Genomic DNA, 24817 nt, shown 5'->3' on the forward strand with positions numbered 1-24817 from the left:
AATTTAATTATAAAATTTGTATTCCTGGGGCACCTGGGTGGCTCAGTGGGTTAAAGCCTCTGCCTTCAGCTCAGGTCATGATCCCAGGATTCTGGGATCGAGCCCTGCATCAGGCTCTCTGCTCAGCAGGGAGCCTGCGTCCTCCTCTCTCTCTGCCTGCTTCTCTGCCTACTTGTGATCTCCATCTGTCAAATAAATAAGTAAAATCTTAAAAAAATAAAATAAAATAAAATTTGTATTCCTCTATTGAATTTTGCTTTGCCTTGTACTGTTACTTCCTTGCTTCCATTTGAAACATGCAGGAAATGTTTTTACTTAAAATAAATAAAATAAAATTCATACATTGAATGTAGTTGGAGAAAAAGTAAGTGTTTAAATGTTTATTAACTGGTAACATGCAATTTCCCCATGTCTGTAGAGCAAAGAACTTGCCCTTTAAAATTTTGTCAGACTAAACCCTTCCTTCCAATATTCATAGTTACTCAAGTATTAACAAACCCATGGCGTAGAAAGCAGGACCAAGATTCCAGGCATGATTCAGTTACCAACTTCCTGTTTATTTGGAAGAGTTATTTAATCTCTGTGGAGTAAATAGATTTTATGGATTTAGACTTTCCCTAGTCCAAATCAAAGAAATTGTAATAGATATCTCTAAGATTCCTTTTATCTCAGATATTCAGTTATTTTCCATATAGACATCTACTTATAGCAATCAACCTTTCTATGGAAGTTTTCCTCTTGTGTTTCATGGAAAATAATAGTTATAAGTAGACTAAATTCCTTATTTTAAAATATTCTTTGCTCTCCCATCTCCCAATTATCTGGAGATACCTCAGTTCTGAGCTATTTATGGACATTTACTGCAATCTGGTAAGAACCCAACACATACCTTTTTTGGTAAAATGGAGTTTCAAAATTTAACTAAATTATTCATTGTTTTTATCACAAAACACTTCCAAAGCAAATTCTACCAACTCATAAGAAAAGACACATCTGGAAAGAAGAGCCACAAAAAAGTCTAAACAGATCTGTACATTTGAAGTCAAAGCAGGAAAAAGGAGAAGGGAGGAAGTTGTTTTAGACAATCTAAACTAAGAATAGTCCTGGTCTGGGCTCTGAGCTTTTTGAATGACCAAGGCAACAAAGAAACAAAGAAAGAAAGAAAAGAAACAACAACAAACAAGTAAGTTATATGACTACCTTTAGCTATAAAAGAAACCTGCCACTTTGTCAGGAGGGACAAACAATTTCTTAACTAAACTTTTTCCTAAGAGTTCTTTTATGTATATATAATGTTTAAATATGCACCATTAGTAATGGTTGCAAATGTCAGTCTAACAAAAGATGCTGTAATATTGTTGATCTAATTGCTTCTTCAATTCATGCTGGGTCATAGTCTAGGGTGCCCTATAAACTGAAATTCTGAGCAGACATTTCTACCAGTTGCTATAAACTATATTGTACTTTGGACAATACTCACCTTTCTTGTTGGATGTAGAGATAGAGAATTGAGAGAATGGAGGAATGGATTAGCAGACATTCAAGAACAATTTCTCCTTGACCAAATTATGAAAGAAGGAACACCAGGTACAGAAGGTAGGACTCTGATCCTATTATTTCCCGTGACCCAGGAGTTTTTGTTATTTGTCTCTTCCCAGGTATTTCCAGAACGTGTTTTCCTTTCCTAGATTAGCTTACACACCTACCTTTCTGTCTTGATACCAGCTGTTTCTATCTTCTTTCTGTTTAGTCAGTTTCTACATTTGTTATCCTCAGATTTGGGATTATTTTCCTTTATCAAAAGTCACTGTAGTATATTGTGAAACACCATTGTTCCTATGAGTGTTGTATGAAACAATACTTTTATCATCCTGATCTCTTAGCCTTGTGATGATAATGACATATTAATTATGGAAAAGCCAAAATGATTTCAGGCAAAAATAATGGCTTTTCAAATTCTCATGAATATTGGATCACTTTCTTATTAGCATAAGCATCTTGCCAAGATTTTTGAATGCTTATAATTTGGATGGTAAGTGTCCTGGGGAGGGACCATATTTCCTTGTACGCTTTGCTTGGCATTTGGCCTATTTTCAGAAATTCATGGACATTAACCCCGAAGTAATGTTATCATATTGTCAAATAACCCCCATTAATTGGGTCTTACAGACTCAATGTTATGAAGGGGTATGTTTTTTAAAAAACTTAGCATTTAGCACAGAGGCAAGTTTTGTTTGTTTAAATTTATTCATCCATATGACAAATATTTATTGAGCACCTAGTATGTGTGAGGCACTATTTTAGAAAAGACAGAGAAGGTTTTACTTTCATTGATCTTTTATTTTATTTGGGGATGAAGGAAAATAAATATGTAAGCCAATAAATGAGCACAATAACTCAGACATCGACGCAATTTCTAAGAATTTAAATTATATTACTGTGTCAGAGATTATTGGAGGAAGGGACAGTTAGAGGAGGCTTTTGGAGGAGGTGACATTTGAGCAGAGAATTTAATGTTAAACAGGAGCCAGCCACTAAAAAATTTTGGGAGAAGTGTTCCAGAGAGAATAGCAAATATAAAGGCTTTGCTGCAGTAATGAACTTGCGATGCACCACGGAGGAAAAAAAAGCCAGCGTGTCTAGATCTAGTGAGTGTGTTGGGGAAGGAGGAAGATAATTGAAGAAGAGGTAGAGTAAGTGTTTGGGGGTCAATTTTACAGGGCCTCATAGACCTTGGTTAGGAGTTTGGGATTTCTCCTAAGCGTAACGGAGAACCAAAGGGGATTCTAGGCTAAGGTATGACATGACCAGATTTATGCTTTGGACTGCTTGCTCTTGCTTATGGGATTGTCAGTGTGAGTTTTTAGTGACTAAAGGGGCACTTTTGTATGCAGAATGGTGAATTTATACTAGTTTGATTTTTTAATTAATGTTTGTTAAACTTAGATGTTTTTAAACAAGTTTTTAAAGCACTTAAATTAACTAAAAATCTTTTCTTACATTTTATGAATGCCATAAAAGAGTAAACTCACTTAACTAATCTTCTTCATTTACTTAGTTACATTTCTTTATCAAAATTTGAAAATACACTTAGAATTTTAACACTTTAACATTCTTTGTAAATACTTTAGATGCCTGGCAGGGCCGGCTGACAATCCTAACCAAGCTTCCAAGCTTTTAAACCATATTTTGAGTCAAATATACTAAATTCATAAACCTAATAATTCTAATTATCTTAAACATTTCAGTACCACCTATAGTCAAATTCTCTTGAAACTTTCTACCTAAAATCATAAGTCAGTAACCAATTACACATTTAAAACTGGAATCACGGAGTTTATCTGTTAGGTTCTTAATTGTGGTATACATTTTCTTAAAGATGACAGATACTTGATACCAAATACTCAGATTGTCTCAGTGCCTAACTTAACCAAAACATGTGAACACCATGGGTTTCAATGATATATGATCTATTTAATATTATCTGTCAGAGGATTGAAAAATCCCTTACCTGCTAAAGGAACAGTGATACCTTCTCAAGTGGGTTGAGGTTAGGTTGTGTTTCCATATGTAGCTGCAAAGTCAGTAATTTATGATCACAGTGTGGTCACATCAGGGCTCCTGAGTGGCTTAATTGGTTGAACATCCGACTCTTGATTTCAGCTCAGGTCATGATCTCAGGGTCCTGGGATGGAGCCCTGTGTCAAGCTCTATACACTCAATGGGGAGGCTGCTTTTCTCTCTTCCCCTCCTCTAAAATAAATACACAAGTCTATATTTAAAAAACAAAAAAACAAGCTTAGTGAACCAGTTGGCACATGGTAGTGGGATCAAGCCAATGAGGGCCAGAGCTCATCCCTCGAGGGATTTGGGTTTTAGGCAGGTGACCAGGGTATACAAGTTGAAGCCCAGGAACGAGAAGACAGTATTGTTGAACACCCACTCTTGCCAGACATATGCTGCTATTTTTCTATATTCTGTACATTATCTCATTTCTCTCCTCATAGACTCAGAAAATAAATCTTATTGACTGTGCTTTATAGATGACAAAGAAATGATGAAGTAAACATTTCCAAGGTCATACATCCAGTAAGTGGTAGAGCGGAATTAAACACAAGCCTTATTGTTTCAAAGATCATGATCTTTCTATGACATCTCAGTGCCACACAGTGATGTTACTCAGAGCATTGCCCCAGATACTCTTAAATCCTCCTGCCCTGTCCATGGTTAATCCTGAGGGGAGGATGCACTGAGACAGAGGGGAGCTGGGTCTAGGATCACAGCGCTGGGAGAGGAGGTTACAGGAAGCTGGGACAGGGTGGAGCCAGGGCAGCCCCTGAAGCTCTGCTCCTTGCTCTATCCCTGGCTCCTCTTCATGAAAGAGGTCTCCGGTTCTCCAGCGGAAGATGAAGGGAGAGAAAGTTAAACTAGGTGACTTGTGGCAGTGATTCTTAACCTCTGAATGTGATAAAAGATATGATGGGGTTTCCTAGAAAAAACATACCTGGCCCCACATTAAGCTTCAGAGGGTTCGCAGAACTCTTAAATCTACTCAAGGATTTGGTCACTAGCCCAGGAGAATCGTTAGAGGAAGAAAGTCTTCAGACCAAGAATACAGAGCCTTTTCAGAAGTGCACTGACAGTGACAAACATTTGTTTAGAGGTTAATAAATACCAGCCTCTGTTTTACTTCACTCTTTCGTAAATCTCACCACCTTATAATGTAGGTATTAGCATGAGCATTGTTTATATAGATCAGGAAAGGACTCCCAGAGGCTCCATATCATGCTCAAGGGTTACAGAGGTAGTAAGTGGAAATGTGCTCAATGAAGTTCAATAATTTCATACCTTAAAAAAATGCATGGGGTTTTTGATCTGATATAGTTGGGACATGGGGATAATGTTTAACATATGTCTTATAAGATTTTATTTATTTATTTGAGAGAGAGAACAGGAGTGAGAGAGCACAAACAGGGGGAGCAGCAGGCAGAGGGAGTAGCAGGTTTCCTGCTCAGCAGGGAGTGCAATGTAGGACTTGATTCCAGGACCCTGGGATCATGACTTGAGCCAAAGGCAGACACTTAATCATCTGAGTCACCCAGATGCCCCTAACATATGTCTTATACATGACCCATGATATTAAGTTTTTAGGCAATTGCTTGGGAGTGACCAATGTCACCTACCACATTTTACTTTTTAACTTTTTAAAAAAAGATTTTATTTATTTATTTGTCAGAGAGACAGCACAAGCAGGGGGAGCAACAGGCAGAGGGAGAAGCAGGCTCCCTGCTCAGCAGGCCTCAATCCCAGGACCCTGGGATCCTGACCCGAGCCAAAGGCAGATGCTTAACTGACTGAGCCATCCAGGCACCCCAGACCTACCACATTTAAAAATTCTATTACACCAATCCCAGCTGCTCTGGTTTCTCTTCAAATGTCTATATATCACAGAAGTTTATCTAAATTCTACAAAGGAGTTTGCTAGTCAAAAATAATTTCTGAAATGAGAAGCACTTATTAGCCAGGTAATACTTCTTTTCACCTGCAAATTATAAAATTGATACTTAGTATTTTAATCAGAGCTTTTTCCTTTGTAGGACAGTACAGCTACCTGCCTGCTAATCTTCACCACGTCCCCTGCGGTCAGGCAATATGAATTTCTCCATTCCTGTTCTGTAGGTCATTCTTAGGACCCTGTAGTGCCAGGACAGTCAGATAGAGCCAGCTTGGCTGGTGTGTGTACTTTCAGACAGTATTCACGCAGAGAGAATGGCAAATCTATCTGGAGAAGAAGGCCAGGCTTTTGTGGGAGAACACACAAAGCAACAAAGGAACTTGTTGAAAGAAACAACATTACAAACAAATCCACAGCTCCCTGGGGCAGCTGTGAGTACTTACTTTTACAAGGCTGTTACTAAATATTTTCCTGACAGGACAGAAAACAACTTGCCCAACTTTGCATGTGTCTCTTTAGAGAGAGCCAGAGGTGGTTATCAGAAAAATCATTCAATGGTTTCAAATCTTTCTTCCTCCTAGTATAATCACGTAGAGGGAAAAATTGTATCCTTCTGTGTTCTGAGTCATTCACTTTGGTGCTGCTTTGCAGATTTCTTTATGAAGCTGTTGGGAGTGTTCTCTCTCTCTTTTTCTCTTCCTACAAAGCAAAGCAAAGCAAAGCAAAACAAAACACAGGCAAAAAACAAAAACCAAGTTGGCTGGCGCACTACCCTACTAGTTTCCCCATGTATGCCAAAACCTTGAAGCTCAAACCTCAGAACACAAGAGTTATAGGCATGTTGCAGGACTGTCTGAGGCACAGGAAGGTAAATAATAAATAATCTTTATTTTTCGCAGGGGAACAATTTAAGCATCTTTGTCTACAAACTCAAAGGCAAAACTCTTCTGGACTTCTGTGAGTTGTTGCCAGTCCTTGGTTATGTTACTACCCTATAATTCAGAGATTCCTGAAAAGAGTTAAACAATTGTAAGGCTATCATAAATTTTATCATTATTTCCTGGGGTATATTAACTTGGGTTCTCAGGGTGATCATTAAATTTGTATTCTCTTTGAATCATTCAGAGTGAGGATTGCTTTCAAAAAATGATGATTATGTTTTGTTATCTTTTTAAAAGGAAAATTGGTGTTATTGGCTAATGACTCAGAAAAATGATTTTTGAAAATAACATGGGATTATTTTTGAGGCGTGATTTTCTGAGTTCAATAATCCCAGAAACCTGGAAGCACAACTGGCCAGCTTAGAGAAATACCAAGAGGCGTATATTTTTGCTTCTTGAGATTTTTTTGGGGTAGAAGAATTAAAAAGAGAAGAAAAGAAGTTGTGAGGGAGGGGCTGTGAGACAAAGGGAGAAGGATCTCATACCTGATTGCCTTTTCCCCAAGGTGTCTCTGTCACAAAGTATGTATTATTGGAGTCAAAGTATAGTGGCATCACATTGAATTACAGGATTATAGAGCCCCAAGCTGGACAATTCATGTTAGAAAACTAGCTTCCTGCCTTCCTTCCTGCTATAAATTTTTAATATGTGTGGAGTTAATACCTACGGATTTTTTTTTTTTTTCAACAACTGCTCATGAAGATTGAGAAACAACTGAAAGCATTTGCTTATAGCAGGGAATTCATACAACAAATGAAGCAAAGCAGGCGGTTAGAGCAGCCTTTTTTCTGGAGTGTGTCACCCCAAGGGACACACAGCAGGTATGACATACAGTCCTTTTTGGCATGCTTTTACAAAATGTGTTTGCCTGCTCATATCATCAGAGAGATTTTCAATACTGATTTCAGCTCCTTTGGTATCTGCCTCATCATAATCCCTTTAAAAAACACAGTAGGATATTTAAGTTCTTGGATGACATGTTGGTTACGTCACCTATCCTGGGCACCTTCCTATTTTTTACAGAGCCCTTTAAAAACAGAGTGGCATTTTGAAAGTCTCTCTGTGATCCAAAAAGTTGACTATTTTTTTTAAAAGTTGAAAGTATCTCTGTAATCCAAAAAGTTGGCTATTTTAAAAAAAAATTGCTGAGAACCCTGTGGTGAAGCAAAATCCTGTTAGTTGGCGGGGTCATTATGGGTAGGTGAGTTGCTTTTGTAGGTTTTACAGCGTGTGGGCTGATGAGGAGAGATGGTCCTCAGAAACAAAAATTCTTGGTGACTTTTCCCAAGAACAAAAGAGACTTACTAATGCATTCTGCGCTGCAAAACAATGGCATAAGAATTATACTCCTCAATAAATCAGAAGGATTGATGTTCCAGAGGAGTTAAAGGATTTAGGTGAAACAGGTATGATCGTCAAGTTTGTTGTTTTCAGGGAATTTTGAATCTCTAGTAAAATTGCACAACTCAACTTTGCCTGTTGAGTTGCCAGAAACTTTATTAAGATAAGGGACTCCTCTGAGGTCAGTTCTTTGGGACTTGGTTAACCTGGGAAATCCCTTCAAAGCTGTGCTAATACAGTGTTTAAAGGCTAAAGACTGAGACACTCTAAATGTAAAGAATTAAAATAAGTTTTTTCAGAAATACCTTCTTTTCCTCCCTCACTCCTCTCACCCCTCTACCCACAAACACACCAGTATTTAAATAAATTCGGAGCTTTGATGTGCCTCTGAATTTCTACCTGATGTTTGTAATGCATATCCTGAGATTACTGGCTTGGAGCATTGCTTTGGGAATAATCGGCAGGAACGGCTAGGCTATTTGATTTTATCTTTAGACTCTTAAATTCTATTTGCAAATCAATTTCAAAGAGGTTTGATTTGAGGAGGTAACATGGGAGAGATAATGTCCGTATGAAAAATTCAGCGAAAATATATCACCATGTCCTCACTGAAGACCATTTGCTATCGGTGGAGAAACAGTACGTTGCAAAATAAGTGAATTGACAATGAGTTCCACCCATGAATTGATTGGAAAATATTATTTGTTCCTAGAAAACAGGGAGCTCTGATTATAAAAGAAAGAGCTTCTTGAGCCTCTTTCCTTCTTATTGGTTGCCTCAGTGTTGAATTTAATAAGGCACAAACAACTAGGAAGAGAATAGGGAGTGACAGGCATAGAGCAGTAAGTGTAATATACAGCGAGAGAAGCGAATTCATCACGCAGGAACACTTTCTTGGTAGAGAGAGAAAGCATTGCTGTGTAAAATGGGATAGCTTTGAAGGAATTCCAAGTCTTTATTTTTGGCCATTCAGCTGTAGACTAGGGTTTCACAGGACTCGTGTTAGGTTTAGAGGTTATGAAATACTGTTTTCCAAATGGAAATATATGACTTGTAATCTTGAAGAAAAAGAAAGTGAAGAAAAAGGAATGCTGCTGGCCAAGGCATCAATAATCCTGTTACTCGGGGGTCTGTAATGATCACCCGAGGGCAGTAGCTCATTCTCCTGCTGGCTTTCCAACCCTCTTTATGTTTTTATTTAAAAACCTTCAGTTCTTTTAAGCTATGTCCTAACAAACTATGTCCTAGTATGTGTACATCGATTTGTCATTGGAAAGGTCATATTACACATGGCTTTTAAGCTATTTCTACCATTGTCTGCATTTCTCCACCTTTAAAGCTTATCAGCTATCTCTTGACAGTATTTCGGTTTTAGTTAAGAGAGGCTAGATTATGCTGCAATAACAAATTAATCCCGAAATCCCAGTGGTGTAACATAAAGGAAGGTTTATTTCTGGCTCATGGAACGTGTTCAACCCAGGTCGTCAGCGGGCTTTGCTCATTGTAACTATTCAGGGAACCCAGCCGATGGAGCCTCCAGCATCCTGTGACTACCCCAACTAGACCATGTTACATTCTTAGTGAAGAGAGATTGGGGAATTAAACATGGATTTTCCCCTGATTTAACCCTGCAAAGAAATACTTTGGGGCTACTGGGTGGCTCATTCTGTTGAATATTCAGCTCTTCATTTCGGCTTGGATCATGATCTCCCGGTTGGGGGATTGAGCCCTGCGGCCAGCTCCACATTCTGTGCTGAGTTTGCTTCTCTCCCTCTCACCTTGCCCTCCCCCGAGCTCTCTCTCTCTGAAATAAATCTTAAAAAAGAAAGAAAGAAAGAAAGTTTATATTTTCTCATGAACCCCTTTGGGTACAGCTAATCACGTGGTTCTGCCCAACCATGAGAAGTTGAGACGTGCAGGCATTTCTAAGCTCAGGACAACTGGATGAAACCAGTAGCATCTATAATGAAATCTACCATCATTAGACTTTCTTATGGCTTTGTTCCTCCTCCATAAAGCCTGCCCTGATCAATTCAGCTTACAGCAATAACCTGTCCCTTTGAAGATCTGTTAACCCTGGTGTATACCATTCATTTGGCCCTTAGCTTTCACTGTCTTTGATTTGTTAATATACTATTTAGGCATGTAAGTGAATATCAGTAAATATTTGCATCTTTATGACAAGTTTCCTGTATTTGACTCTGAGTTCCTTGAAAACAGACAATAGATGGTCCTTGCATCACCCAGCCTGCCTCGCATATCCAGTAAATGTTGAATGAATGTAGTTTATGGGTGAAGCCTATATTCAGAAGGAGGGAAATATATAAAAAGCAAATTTGCTAATGTAATTTATTCCAACCAGGTGTAACAGCTTACTGACAGGAGGAGGCGTTCATAACATATTAATCAAGGGTCCCTGCACTCTTTCTCTGGTCACTGAAAAGGCTGTGTGGTCACTTGGTGCTGAGTGCCAGGCACACCCTGTGTTTGTGATAGAACATGTTCAATTTTTCTGGCTTTTGCTCAATTGGGGGGGAAAAAAAGAACCCCAAAGAGAAGAGACCCTAGAGTTGAGGAAAATGATTTTAGTAGTCAAAGGGGAAGAAGAAAAGTCACAAGAACTCATTTGATCAATAAGCGTGAGAAGGGAGAATGCAACAACGTATGAGACGTGGTGCTTGTGTGCAAAAGGCTTACAGCCTGGGTGCTAAAAGAAGACATAATTATGGTGAGAGAGCTACATGTATGGAGCAGCATGAGAGATGTTTCATCTGTAGAGTTGCCACTGGACAAAGCTTGCAAAACCTGTGTTAGTTATCTAATCCTGCATAGTGAGTTCCAGCAAACTGCCTTAACTTAAAACTGCAATACACATTAATTATCTCATATGACTTCTGGGGTCAGGAATTAGGGACAGGCTTAGCTGGGTGGTTTTGTTTCTAGGTCTCTGTTAGCCAAGTCTACAGTCATGGGAAGGCTTGTGTCTCATTTACATGGCTCCTGTTGGTGGGGGTTGTTGAAGGGAAACCTCCATTGTGGCTCCTCTCTATGGGCTACTTGAGTATCCTTATTATGTGTTGACTGGCTTCCTCCAGAGAGAACAAGCTAAAAGCTTTAATGTCCCTTAAGACCCAGCCTTGGAAACACCTTTTCTGCAATATCCTATTGGTTACACAGGTCAGTCCTATTCTGTGTAGGAGATGCCTGCCTAGAGGTGAAAATTACGGGATGCCATCTTAGAGCTGGGTATCAGACCCTCCATGCTTTTGTGAAGGGAAAAATCAGGTTAAAAATAAATGTCAAGGGGTGCCAGGGTGCCTTAGTCGGGTAAGTGTCTGGCTCTTGATTTCGGCTCAGGTCATGATCTCAAGGTCATGAGATTGAGCCCCAACTCAGGCTCTCTGCTCGTTTGGAGCCTGTTTAAGTTTCTTCCCCTCCCTGTTCCCCTCCCCCCCAACCCCCACATATTCACTCACTCTCTCTCTCTCAAAATAAAATTAAACTGAATAAAGAGAGAAAAAAAGAACAAAGGAAAGAAGTGAATGTCCAGTACATTCAATTCCAGAGACTGGAGAAGAGAAGTTTGAACAAATTAACCCTGGGAATCTTCCAGGCAGAAATATGGGGCCTCTGGGAAATGAGGGTATGCCTATCTGACTCAGTGTTTCTAGCTGGGCAGACTTACTTTCTTTTTTTCCTTGCCCTATACTTCTCTGAGTCACTTAGCCAGAACAGGATGATTTTGACAATCAAAAAAAAAAAAAAAAAAGACCCAGAATTGTATGGAAAAGAACTCTGACTCTTCCCTCTAAGTGAACCTCATTTGTGGAAAGCTTAGCTGTTCAGACTGTATACTCTTATTTCTTCTGGGAACAAGTGGATCTCTTTGGGAAGAAATAAATGTTAGTTTTATCTGTGAAAAGATGTGGTGCCCTCTCTTTGCTTCAGTTTCATAATCTGTAAAATGGGGATGACCATGCCTTCCCGGGCATCATGAGTCTTCAGCGACCTAGAAGATGTGAAATACCTAGCACAGAGCTTGAAACAGAGCTGGTGATTAATAGCTGCCTGGTCTTGACTATTGAGAATCTCTTGGTATAAAGTCTCCAGGTACTAAGTGGAATGGGATACATATAGATGATTAAAACAAAAATTCAGAACCTCATAAGACCCCACAATAGATCAATTTAATTATATAAATTAAAGATAAACTGAATCACATTAGGCATTTCTAAGAAATCACTACTTTTACCTAAATAAGTATTTTTTTTTTCCCCCAGAGGAAATCTCTACAATGGTGCAAATGTTTCCTATGTGTGCTGAATAGTACAGTGGCCATGAGCCTCATGGCTAATGAACACTTGACCATAAGATTGGTGGGACTGGGGTGCCTGGGTGGCTTACTTGATTAAGTGTCTGCCTTCGGCTCAAGTCATGATCCCAGGGTCCTAGGATTGAGCCCCTCATTGACTCTTTGCTCATCAGGGAGCCTGCATCTCCCTCTCCCTCTGCCTGCCACACCCCCTGCTTATGTTTCCTCTGCCTCTCTGTCCGTCAAATAAATAAAATCTTAAAAAAAAAAAAAAAAGGCTGGTGAGACTAAGGAATGAAACTGTATTTAAATTGACTTTATTTGAATTTAAATAGTTGCATAATGATGAGCAGCTACCATAGTAAATACCACAGATTACAATGCCTAATGCATGTGATGATTCTGTATCAGGCAAAAGAATGGAAGAGTATTTGAGTTTTTGATCAACAAATACTTTCTTTTCAATATGCCATGTTTATCTACTGATTTGAACAGTTGGTTTGTTGCTATCAAGAAATTTTCCCCAAGTTAACATACAGATTTACTGCCTATTTTGTTTTGAACTAAGATGATTCAGAACCTGAGCAGTAACTGTATGGCTTTGGATATGAAGAGCTTTACAGATGGAAGATAGAGCTGAATTGTTGCGTGCATCTGCACTTTTTCCTGGTTCCTTGGAATCAATAGAATCTTTTAGGATTTCACTGTATTTTCAATGGTATTTTCTAAGTTGTTTTAGTAAGTATCATTACACTCAAGGGCTATGTATTGGGTGCCTAAGAGTATCCACCAATATCCCCTCAAACAATCATATTCAAGTATTCATATTACAAATCATATTCAAGTTGCTGGAAATTATTTGCCTTCTCATGCTCTTAATTGGTTCTTTTGATAGCTTCCGAATGAAATCAAACAACTGATTCATTCAAGACCTTCAAATTAGGACAATGAATGCTTCAATCTCATCTGCCATCAGTCCTTCTTCACCCTGATATCCTCTTTTGTTCCTTGGATTTGCCATGCCATGCCATGCACATTTTCCCCAAGTCTGTGGCTTTACTGATGATATTTCCTTTTGCTGTCCCTTCTTTCTTTGATAAAGGTACCCTTCCCAAATCTAAGCCCTGTTCAGGAGCCACCCCACTCTTCTGCATTGAGAGAGAGCACAGTGTTGTGTGTAAAAGCCTGGGCCCTGGAGTTAGAACCCCTGGGTTAAAATCCCAGCTCCATCACCTCCTGACTGTGATTTGGGCCTGATTTCCGCACCTACCTGTGCCCCAGCTTTTTCTTCTGCAAAATCGGAAGGATCATGGTTCTACCTCATTGGCTTGTAAAGATGAGTGAGACAAGTATTCAATAACTGTTAGCTGTCATTTTTATTCCTTGCTCCGTTATCCTGCATTCATAGTTTGATCATATGTATTATTAAAGTTGTGTTAAAGTTCTTAGTACATCCTCTGTTTTATTGTTGGCTGTACGCATTTCTAGCCTCTATTTCTGTTACAAGCAATTAGAAGTAAAGGACATTATCTTTTTCACTATTGTATCCTTAATACCTCACCCAGGGACTAACAAAGAGGAGGTGCTCAATATTCAGTTTTGAACAAATGAGTGAACAGAGGAATGAATTCATTTAGTCCACAAATGAGCACCTATCAAATACTTAGCACACCTGAGACTGATGAAGGAAAAGACATAGTATAATATTGACTTTCTTCAGCCTATTCTCTCATGCAATATTTAAGGCATTAGTGGTGTATTAGTTTTCTATTGCTGCTGTAATAATTTTCGTGAGCTTCATATGTTGGCCAAAACCAATATACATTTACTACAGTTTCTGTAGGTTAGATCCAATATGGATCCTGTGAAGCTAAAATTAAGGTGTCAGCAGGGCTGTGTTCAATTCTGGAGGCTCTTGGGAAGAAACCACTTCCAAGCTCAGATTGTTGGCTGAATTCACTTCTTTGTGGCAATAGGACTGAAACCCTTCTTTCCTTGGCTGGCTGTTTGCTGGGGATGACCCTGAGCTCCACCTGGCCTCTCTTCAGTCCTCACATGTGGCTCCTAACTCTCAGAACTATTATGACACATCTAATTTCTCATGTTTGGAATCTCTTACTTCCCATCAGCAACATCTCTCCTTCATCTTCTTCTACCATCTCTTTCTGACTGACTTGTCTACCTTCCACTTGGGCTCTTAAAGCCTCATGTGACTTCATTGGACAACTCAGGTAATCCAGGATAATCTCCCCACATGAAAGCCATCAGTCTAGTAATCTAAATTACACCTGCAGAATCCCTTCAAAGAAACACCCGAGTAAGAAGAATTAAGATGCCCTCCAGGGGCATCTTAGAGTTCTGCCTGTCATGGTGGTCAGGTAGTAGCTATGTTTAGGCTGTTAGAAAAGTCTGCCATGGGGCGCCTGGGTGGCTCAGTGGGTTGAGCCTCTGCCTTCAGCTCGGGTCATGATCTCAGGGTCCTGGGATCGAGCCCCACATCGGGCTCTCTGCTCAGCGGGGAGCCTGCTTCCTCCTCTCTCTCTGCCTGCCTCTCTGCCTACTTGTGATCTCTGACTGTCGAATAAATAAATAAAATCTTTAAAAAAAAAAAAAAAGAAAAGTCTGCCATATTTTTATTTACCTTTCATCTAAATGAGGGCAGGACAATGTCTGTTTTATTCACCATTTTCTGTTAAGCACAGTGCCTGTCATATTGTAAATATTCTATATGTATTTGATAAACACACGAACTCCCTATACCCTGATGTTTAGTTTTCTTTGTAGAAGAGGTAATTTTGTTCTAGGCTACCAAAATGATCAAAGCAGCTTCTTATTTTTACTTTTGTAAAAAATTATTGTTTATTTTGATTTTGACTTTGTTCTTTGGTATCTTATAACTCTGGATGTATCACTTGAACCCTTGTCTTCTTCTAAGTTTTGGTGCCATTTAACATTTGCTCCTAAAAAATATCCTGGATCTACATTTGGAACTTCGGGACTATGATTATAAAGGGGTTGTGAGGAACCAGACTGTCAGTAATGAGGATGGTGAGGACAACAATGAAGTTGATCTTCCAGTTTTCCACTAGGGGTAATTTTGCACCCCCTCTCACCCTGGTGACATTTGGCAATGTTTGGAGATAGTTTTGGTTGTTCACAATTAGGGGAGAGGTTCCTATTTGCGTCTGGCTGTTAGAGGCCAGGGCCACTGCTTAACATCCTGTGATGCATGGGACAGCCTTCCATAACAGTGACAAAGCCCAGAGTATCAGTGGTGCCTGGTGGTACCACCTTACCCTGAGGTAACTAAATAGAAAAAAAAAAAAGTTTATGTCTTATTGATTCAGAATCCGTCCCACGTGTGTCTCAAGTGCAGTTCTCCTGGGAGATTATCTCCCGGGATCTTTGTAGTTCTAACTTCTTCAGCAGGTAGCCATCAGGTTTATTGAGAAAGGAAAAGGAAACTGTAAAAAACAGAGCCTGAAAGATTTCTGTGGGCCCTTCCAGCAAGGGGTGTACCTCACTTCTGCCGTATTGCATTGATCCGGATCCAGTCACCTGGCCCCACCCAAGGGTCTCGGAGCTGGGAGCCCTGGCCAGTGGTGGGCCTGGATGAGCACAAACGGTCTCTGCCAGAAAGCATGACAGCCCCAGCAGCAACATTAATACCAAAGATATGTAACATTTACTGAGCTCTTGCATTGTCAGGCATGCATAACCTAATTCGTCTAATGGTGAAACTGAGGCTCAGGGAAGCCAAATACCTCGTCCAATTCATGTAGAGTTGGGGAGCTCTAGGGGAGCCTAGAGGGGAAGCCAGGTCTATCTTACACCAAAGGAGATGCGCTTACCCACTTCTGGATGGGTTAGCTGGGGCAGGCGTGGAAGGCTGCACTTAGTTGGGCTTCATTTTTAGGGCGTAGAACCTACAGCTCTAGGCACCGTGAATGCAGAATGTTGTTTGAGTTTCTAAAACTGCTTAAGCCATCATTCCTGAAGAGCTGCTGAAATCCTTTTCAGGGAATATCAATATACAGATTGCATTCCAAGTTTTTGTCTGGATCACAAAAGAATAGACAGGAAGAGATGAATATCATGGGTGAAGGCTATCGTAGTGCTTTTAAATCATCCTGTTGCACTTAGGCATTGCAGCCCGTGATTATATATATTTCATATAAGCCTTCAGTAGTCCAGGGGGACCGCTAGCCAGGGTAATGAGCACTGCTAGGAATCCTGACAGCAAACTCTAAATGGTTTCAATGCCGCAGAATTTCAAGAAAGTGGGCCTTTCTTTAAGTGAATGACTTTTCTGTCCTATTTGGGTAATTTATTCTTATTCATCTTATATTAGTGGCAAGCCTTGTGTCACATGTCATGGTTATAATAAGGCACTCACCCGAGCTTGCATTTAGGGGTAGAAAGCACTTTGGGTATTATTGTCATGGAACAAGACGGAAGAGAGAACAGATCAAGGCCATGCTGGTAGAGAAAGCAGTATCAGTGGGTGAGAGGTGTGAGCAAGGTTCAGAGCCTTCCTCTCGAATGTGGGGGCAGTGCTTTGCTGGAATGTTCTAATCAACTTTCCAGGGTCTGAAAGCTGGTCACAGATGTGATAGTTCTGAATGCTGCTGCTTTCATTATCGGCTTCTGCTCAGACCATATCATAGCACAAAACTCTCAACGAGTTCTCTTTTGTGCCATTAAAATTGAACTTCTAATTTTATTGCTTAAAAGCTTTTACTATTTTTTTGAAAATGAAAACAATCCTCTTCCTCTTTCCTATCTCCTCGTCTGCTGAACACTGCCTTTCTCTTCATTTCTTTTTTCTTGTAAGAATGTCTGCTTTATCACACAATTTTAGACCTTTGATTCAAGTACCCATTCAGAAAGTGTTTTCTGCATCACACCATGTGTGAAGAAGCACTGTGCTGGGCGTTGGGCCAGGGTAGTGACTGAGATATACAGCCACCTACCTGCAAGGAAGCCATGTGCTCCTGGTGAGCGCAGGTACTTTGGGGCCACAAATAACAATAGCAACATCCATAACAATACTGTGTAACATTTAATAATCTTTTACAGTTTCAATCCAGTCATATTTATATTCTGCCTCTGATAATAATGGCCAGATTATCAAAGAACCTCCACTGATGTTCAGTCCATGCTCATTTCGTGGCAAGCACTGGGGTAAGGACTTTCCATATATCATGTCAGTTAATCCCCATAAGCCCCTACTGGAAAGGTTTTATCATTTCACAGATGATGAGACTGAGGCTTAGAGAAATTAGAGGTTTATGTCAGATCACACAGCTGAGAAGTACAAATGCTGGGATCCAAATCCAGGGCTAACTCCTTCACTTGTGCTCTAAATTTGGTTGTACAGAACCACAGGCATGTTTGGAGGGATACTGACTTTCCCTTGATTTCTAACTGGAATAGAAAAAGGATAAAGGTTTATCCCACTCACGAAAACCATCTTTAATAAGTGTTTTGTCTTCATTAATTTATCATGAGTCTGTTTTTCATGTGTCCTTGAACTGTTGAAAGCCCTCCCTTCCAGGATGGCATCAGCATAATGGTAAGTTACCACTGGTCATTCAGTGTGTATATATGGAAGCTAAGTTATATGCCAGAATCTGTAGAAGAGACAGACATGGTCCTTGCCTTCATGGCTCTTACAGTTTAGAGGAGAAGACAGTGATTAACCAATTAATTCCAAGTGTCATGAATATTAAAAAGGGAGAAGAAGAGAGTGCTGTGGGAAGTATACCACTTTGGCTTTGGAGTAGAGAGTGGTGAGGGATGACCTCCCTGTAAAACTGAGTATAATCTCAGAAGCCAAGTGTGAGTAGCCATTAGATAAGTGAAGGTGCCCGTGGTATTGTGTGGGCTCGCAGCCTCAGAGAGTAGGATAGAATCTACCCACTGAAGGAAGATGCCGGTTGGGGCATGGAGGGGATAGTGTGGTAGGAGATAAAGGGGGTGAGATGGGCAGGGGCAGATCACGAAAGGCCTTGTGGCTGCTGGTAAAGTTTTGGAGTTGTTGTTGTTGTTGTTGTTAATCACAAAAGCAATGGTGAGCTATTGCAGATCTTTAGGGAGAGGAAGGGTATGAAATACTTAAATTATCAAAAGATCACTTGGCTGCACTTTGGCTAGAGAAGGAGTTAAACAGAGGAAAACCAGAAGCTGAGAGAGAAGTCTGAAGTCTTTCCCGAAGTTGTTGTAATTCTGCAGTCCTTGGATTTGGTGAATCAGCCCTTGTTCCTGTATCTGTGCCTTTTGTAGTTTTGAAGACATCAGTTATATCGCCATCTGACCCACCTCTGTCCACTCAGAAGCAAACTTTTTTGCTTTGGATGCTTTACCATTTTGGTTGATGCCTTCAGGACATTTCCATCACAGTTTCCCTGCCCACCACCACAGGCTCTGCCAAATTAAATGTGGAGTACAGTCTCCTTTTAGTCTTCATCAAACACTTTAACTGACACACCCTGAAGATTACAACTTAATTTTGCTCCTCTAAGCCAAGGTGATGCATCTTCCCACCAAAAATAATAAGACTCTTTAAGCTTATACCCTCACGTTACCTAGCATGGAATTTATCTGATTCTTTGCTTTTCTTGCTTGCTTTTACTTCTTTTGGTTTGGTTTCACCTTGATTCTAGCTCATTTATATTGTCAGTCTTAGATGAGGAGTTCCTTAAGGCTGGAAGAGGAGAACATATAACCTTCTATGTTGTGGCAGGTCCACTGAGTACGAGAACCATAAGGGGGTGCCATAAAGATAAAAGATTGAATGTCATTACTTTTACCCCATAAGAAGTAGAGGTTGATATTAGCGTGATGTCTGAATTAAGAGTGCTTTCAGCTGCAAGTAACAGAAGACTTAAGTAATATTGGCTTAATTCATAAAGATAGTTATCTGCTTACAAGACCACGGGAGGTAGAAGCTTCTAGCATTAGTTTGATAGCTCAGTGATGTAATGAAGAGCCTAGTCTCTTTTATTCTCATGGTCTTTCCTCTTTTGGCTTATTGCTTCATTGTCATGGTTATCTCATAGCTACCGTAGTTCCAAACACAAAGTTTCTATGTGACAAAACAGGAAAGAAGAGGCATGGATGTGGGGTGGTGTTCTCCTCATACAGCTCTGGCTTTTTCTCAGACATGAAATCGTTCATGGAAGCCCCAATCTATTCCCATTCATTGGTTAGGACTAGTTCACAATCTCATTACTGAAGATCAGTTAATGGCTAAAGGAAATAGCGTTGCCATGATTGGCTTAGACCAGTCATAACCTGTTATCTGAAGCTGGGCATGTTGCTGTCTGTCCTTCAACATTTTGGTTCCATTAGGAAAGAAGGAGAACAGATATTGTCATGTTTGCATTAAGAAATGATAATTATAAAATTACTAAATTAGGGTCTAAGAGTAAGACATTGCAGGCATTTTCAGAGATAAGGAAATGGAAGCTAATGAGGTGACTAGCTCCCTAGCTCCCTGGTACAAAAGCAATTTTGAATAATTCCTTTAAGCCTCTCAGATGTCTAGAGACCCTTAGAGACCCTTAGCCTTTCTCTCATTACACATACACACCTGTGTGCCAGATATTAGTGGTTTCCTTTCTGAGATCCATTTCCTACCCTTCCATTCTAACATTAAAATCGGATTTCATTTGGACCAGCAGTGTCCAGTTTCCCACAGTCCCTTACAGTTAGGAGACACTGTGTGATCCATTTCCGGCTGGAGAGATGTATGTGAAAGTCACCAGATGGAACTTCCTGGATAGCTTTTAGAAATGGATGGACTCCACTGACACATTCTCTTTGTGGTTTGCCCTTTGCTGTTTCCCCCTTCTTTCCTAGAGTGAGGCTACCATGCTTGGTGGTGCAGCAGCATCCAGGACAATAAAAGTGAAAGCTCCACCTAAGGATGGCAGAACTAAAAGATAGAAGGAGCGTGGGACATTAAAGACACAGTAAGGCGCCATCTTGGTACCAGATGGCTTACTTTCAGACATCTTGCTACATGGAAAAAAAAAAAAAACTGACAGAAAAGAAAGCTCTGTAGGTTTAAATCACTCTTGGACTGCTGTTGACGTTGGGATTGCCTACAGATAAAGCACTTCAAACCTGGAAGCACGGCACAAGGGAGTGAAAACACACATGTTTGTCAGGGTCGTTAACTGCCAAGGAAAGTCTAAAACACTTTCTGTGACAAAAGTTAGGGAAAGAGGGGAGGTGAAAAATAGAACTGGCCTGACACGAGTATGAGATATCCCAGTGTTCCAGCACTTCAGGCTTAGTCATTTGGTTCGTCAGTTTTATTAGGTTGCCATATGCTTTGTGGGAGCCGGAGACTTCAGCGGCCGGATGATTGGGATGAATTACAAACAAGCAGTTTACATTCTGGTCCCACTGGTGAATCTGAGCATTTACACTTCCTTCAGCCTGGTTGTTATTATTATTATTATTATTATTATTTTAAGATATTTGGATATTGTGTTTGCTTTTGTTTGGTGTTATGGTTTTTTTTCACACTAAGGTAATTGGGCCCCAAATTAATTTTACAGAAAGATGTCTTTGCTGTCTGTATTATTGAGGACATTGAGGAAGAGATGATGTTTAACATATTTGGAGGGTGGAAATTGAACGCTTATTTGTATATGGAGCAGAAAATACACTGGAAGTGAACTCTAATGCAAAAACAAGTCTTTCACTATTAGTGTTTATAATACATCAAAAAAATAGGTACTTCTTTGTCTTTCAGAAAGTTCAGGTTTACTAATTAGTGGATAAATAGATAAAAGATGTAATGAAGCACATGGTCAAGTCTATCATTAAATCAACTGACATTTTATCCTCAAGCCAGAACTGCATTATAACACCAACAGGGGTGACATTTGCTTTCCCCCAAATTTATTATCCTTTCTTTATGTTTGGGTCCTTTCAGGTGCTGTGGGCACTTACAGTGGGCTGAATGGCCTTCTGCAATGTTCATTTTGAGTGCTTGTGAAGGTCGTCTGTGGAGATCAATAAAAAAAGGAGTAAAGAAATTGAATATGGAATTAGTCATGTTCTGGGGGCTGTGGCTTCACAGTTATACATAGTGAATATTGTATAATGACCTTCTGAAGATTACTTTAAAAAAGCAATACAAGAGATGGTTCTATCATGAATATCAGAATCTATGCCTGTAGGAGGAGGAATTGTTATTTAAAAGAAAAGGCTGGTTATATCATTGGGTACTTGTGCTTTCAGAGACAACTTCCAGAGATAGCATCATGCGTGATTCAGGGAGTACCATGTCTCAAACCAAGAGTAACAGATGTGCTCTGGAACACTCTGTTGAAGGAATAAAAGGCAGTGAAGACATCCATGCCAGAGTTTGAATTAAATGTATTCTTTTAAACATCCACTTAATGAAATAAAAAAACAGAAGTAGATGTTTGAACTATTTTTTATATATCCCTACAATTTTTAATGTATAAGCTGACCATCCTCCCTTTTGAAGATTTTAATCTTTTCACTGAGAAAATGGAATATTACTTTAAATTTAAGATTGCCCTATAATTGGCATTCCTAACCACTCTTTCCAACTTAGTCTCACAATATCCTTCATTGATGTTTTACATTTTAATATATAAAAAGTTTTAAACACCTAAAGAGCGTTCCAGGATGAATGATGGAGTGTCATATGCTAACTCATGGAAAGACTTTATATCATTCATAAAGAGACATACAGTTAGATACCTACCTGATAAAGGCAGTGATTAATCTTGGGGGTTTGAGTTTAACCCTTGTAATAGACAGGGTTCTCCAGAGAAACAGAACCAATTGGATATATGTAAATTTATTATAACGAATTGGCCCATGTAATTATGGAGGTGACAAGTCCCAAGATCAGCAGCTGGCAAGCTGAAAACTCAGGGTGGTGTCAGTGATATAGTTCCGGTCTGAGTCCAAAGGCCTAAAAACCACTAGAAGCAATGTTGTCATTTTAGTCTAAAAGTGGGCCGGCTCAAGTCCTAGGAAGAGCCAGTGTTTCAGTTTGAGTCTGAAGGCAGGAAAAGACACTTATGTCCCAGCTCAACACAGTCAAGTAGGAGAAGTTCCTTCTTAAATGGGGGAGGGTCAGCCTTTCTTCTATTGGGCCTTCAGCTTTTTGGATGAGGCCTACGTACATTGGGGAGAGCAGTCTTCTTTACTCAGCCTATCAATTTATTTATTTATTTTAAATTTTACTCCCAGTGTAGTTAACATACAGGGTTGTATTAATTTCAGGTGTACACTATAGTGATTCAACAATTCTATACATTATTCAGTGCTCACCATGGAAGTGTACTTCTTAATCCCCTTCATTTACTTTCCCTGTCCCTCTGGTAATCATCAGTTCTTTCTCTGTAGTTAAGAGTCTGTTTTCTTATTTGGTCTCTTTTTTGTTTTCTTTGTTTTGTTTCTTAAATTATACATGTAAGTGAAATCATATGGTATTTGTCTTTCTTTCACTGACTTATTTCACTTAACATGGAACCCTCTAGATCCCTCCATGTTGTTGCAAATGGCAAGATTTCATTCTTTTTTATGGTTCAGTAATCTATCTATCTATCTATCTATCTCACATCTTTATCTCTTCAACTGTTGATGGACACTGGGGCTACTTTCACAATTTGGCTATTGTAAATAATGATGCAATAAACATAGGGGTACACATATCTTTTTGAATTAAAGTTTCTGTAAATACACATCTAGTATTTCTGATTTTAATTTTTTGAGGAGCCTTCATACTGTTTTCCACAGTTTATTTTGTATATGGTACAAGAAAGCGGTCCAGTTTCATTCCTTTGCAAGTAGCTATACAGTTTTCCCAATATCATTTGTTCAAGGACGGTCTTTTCACCATTGTACGTTCTTGCCTCGTTTGTGGAAGATTAATTGACCATATAATTGTGGGCTTATTTCTGGGCTCCCTATTCTTTTTATTGATCATCTGTCTGTTTTTGTGCTAGGACCATATTCTTTTGATTAGTATAACTTTGTAGTGTATCTTGAAATCTAGGGTTATGATCCTTCCAGTTTTGTTCTTTTTCTTTTTTTCTTTTTTTTTTTTTTTTAAGATTTTATTTATTTTATTTGACAGACAGAGATTACAAGTAGGCAGAGAGGCAGGCGGAGAGAGAGAGGAGGAAGCAGGCTCCCTGCTGAGCAGAGAGCCCGATGCGGGCCTCGATCCCAGGACCCTGAGATCATGACCTGAGCCGAAGGCAGCGGCTTAACCCACTGAGCCACCCAGGCGCCCAGTTTTGTTCTTTTTCAACATTGCTTTGGCTATTTGGGGTTTTCTCTGATTTTGTACACATTTTAGGATTATTTGTTTTAGTTCTGTGAAAAGTGCTGGTGGTATTTTGATAGAGATTGCATTAAATCTTAGATTGCTGTGGGTATGGACATGTTAGCTATTTGTTGTTAAGATCTATGAGCATGGAATATCTTTCTATTTCTTTGGGTTATCTTCAATTTCTTTCATCAGTGTTTTATAGTGTTCAGAGTACAGGTCTTCCAGCTCCTTGGTCAAGTTTATTCCTAGGTATTTTATTATTTTTGTTGTAATTGTAAATGGGATTAACTTGTCTTTCTGCTACTTCATTGTTTTTTTGAGATTTTTTTTGCTTTTTGAGGTAGCCCTGAATTGCTATAAAGTTCCCTCTTAGAACAGCTTTTGCTATTCTAAGGACTTTGGATTGTTGCCTTTCATTTTCATTTGTTTCCATTTACATTTTGATTACTTCTTTGATTTCTTGATTGACCCATTCATTGTTTAGTGGGATGCTATTTAAACTTCATGCTTAGGGTTTTTTCCAGATTCTTTTCTTGTGGTTGATTTCTAGTTTCATAGTGTTATGGTCAGACAAGAATGTGTGTTGTCACTTTCTTCATTTTGTATTTATTGAGACTTGTTTGGTGGCTTAATATGTGATCTGTTTTGGAGAATGTTCCATTTGCATTTAAGAATGTGCATTCTACTGTTTAGGATAGAATGTTCTGAATATATATTGAACCATCTGGTCCAATGTGTCATTTGAAGATACTGTTTCCTTGTTGATTTTGGATGATCTGTCCAGTGATAAAAGTGGGGTATTAAAGGACCCTACTACTATTGTATTACTGTTGATTATTTCCGTTATGTTTGTTATAATCTACTTTGTATATTTGGGTGCTCCCATGTTGGGTACATAAATATTTACAGTTGTTATCTTTTGCTGGGTTGTTCTTTTAATGATTATATAGTGTCCTTCTTTGTTTCTTGTTATAGTCTTTGTTTAAAGTCTATTCCATCTTATATAAATATTGCTACCCCAGCTTTCTTTTCACTCCATTTGCATGATAAATGCTTTTCCGCCATTTTAATCTCAGTCTGCATGTGACTTTAGGTCTGAAATGAATCTCTTACAAGTAGCATATAGATTGGGTATTGCATTTTTTAAAAGATTTTATTTATTCATTTATTTATTTGACAGACAGCGATTACAAGTAGGCAGAGAGGCAGGCAGAGGGAGGAGAGGGGGAGAAGCAGACTTCCCACTGAGCAGAGAGCCCAACACGGGACTTGATCCCAGGACTCTGGGATCATGACCTGAGCCAAGGGCAGAGGTTTTAACCCACTGAGTCACCCAGGCTCCCCTGGGTATTGCATTTTTATCCATTTCATCACTCTATGTCTTTTGATTTAAGAATTTAGTCCATTTACATTCAAGGTTATTACTGATAGGT

General features: G+C 39.3%; 1 protein-coding gene across 11 annotated transcripts in view; it reads left to right on the top strand.

Annotated features, from left to right (window-relative positions):
• Positions 1–24817, top strand: part of FHIT (fragile histidine triad diadenosine triphosphatase) — a 1429687-nt gene that overhangs the window by 327376 nt on the left and 1077494 nt on the right. Inside the window, exon 3 of one of the 11 annotated variants that reach the window (XM_082727542.1) lies at positions 19913–20025. The exons of the other annotated variants lie outside the window; for them this stretch is intronic. The gene's annotated coding sequence lies outside the window, so the exon portion shown is untranslated. The remainder of the gene's footprint in view (positions 1–19912; positions 20026–24817) is intronic. 11 annotated transcript variants of the gene reach the window in all.

The sequence above is a fragment of the Mustela nivalis genome, assembly GCF_964662115.1.
Source record: "Mustela nivalis genome assembly, chromosome: 1".
In the NCBI taxonomy this organism is placed as follows: Eukaryota; Metazoa; Chordata; class Mammalia; order Carnivora; family Mustelidae; genus Mustela; species Mustela nivalis.